General features: G+C 43.8%; 1 protein-coding gene across 1 annotated transcript in view; it reads left to right on the top strand.

Moving 5' to 3' along the window:
- B4GALT4 (UDP-Gal:betaGlcNAc beta 1,4- galactosyltransferase, polypeptide 4) overlaps positions 1-1,002 on the top strand; it is a 17,617-nt gene that overhangs the window by 6,012 nt on the left and 10,603 nt on the right. The gene's annotated exons all lie outside the window — the stretch shown is intronic.

Genomic DNA, 1,002 nt, shown 5'->3' with positions numbered 1-1,002 from the left:
AGCTCTCAGTCTGGGGAGGCCAGTTTCTCATCTTCCATTGAGCCTCTTTCAGTCTAGGAACCTTCTAGCAAATGACCCCTTACTCGTGAACATTACTTTTCTAATTCTTTCAAGTACATCAGGTTCCTAGCTCTGGGACATGGCTCTCCTTTCAGTTTCTGGGAGCACAGGGCTTGGCCTTCTGACTCTTAGGTGGGAACTGCAGGCAACTCACCCCCTTGTCCTTAAGAGCAGAAAGCTTTCTACAGGCTGGCATGTGTCTACAGCCCAGTAAAAATTAAATCACAAGATAAGCACACGTGTTGCTCCAGAGTGAACGGTGACATGGTAAGCTTACAAGACTGCTGGGGGGGGGGGGGGGGGGGGGGGGTGTGGGGTGTATGTATATCTCAAAGGTGAAAAATTATATTTTTGAAAAGTGAAGATGCACTAACTTACAGCAAAAGCAAACAATGAAGACTAGTAAAAGTCAAATGAAGCTCTGTGCTAGGAGGAGTCCCTGTGCAGTATAATAATTAGGTTACAGATGGGAGTTAAAAATGGAGACACCTGCTTTTTATTTCCCACTCTGCCACCTACTGTATGTCCTAAGGAAATACAGTGAACTATTTTAGCTTTGCTATCCTCTGAACAGAGTGGACAAGCATAAATAACCCGTGGCAGGTGCTCTGACATCTATAAACCAATCAGTATCGGAGTAATGTTTTGGTGTTCTGTTTTTGAGTTGGTTTGTTTTAAAAAAAGCCCTACTGACACGGTTGTATGGAGTGCCAGTTTCTAAAATGTTTATTGATATCTCTCTTGTTATGTAGCCTGATGGGAACTCCAGGACAGGAGCAGCAATAGCAGTGAAATTGCATCATGCATACTTCCAGTGCCCAGATAACCGAAGACTCTCCTGTCCCTGTCTGTACTTGTTAATGACAAGTAGACACTGAAGAAACACTTTGCATCCTTTACCACTCTGCTGTATCTAATGTTATGGGGTAGCTCTTCATGTAG

Source organism: Phaethon lepturus, unplaced genomic scaffold, assembly GCF_000687285.1.
Source record: "Phaethon lepturus isolate BGI_N335 unplaced genomic scaffold, ASM68728v1 scaffold2472, whole genome shotgun sequence".
Classification (NCBI taxonomy): domain Eukaryota; kingdom Metazoa; phylum Chordata; class Aves; order Phaethontiformes; family Phaethontidae; genus Phaethon; species Phaethon lepturus.
Note: the sequence above shows the minus strand (reverse complement) of the source record. Positions and strands in the feature narration are given on the sequence as shown.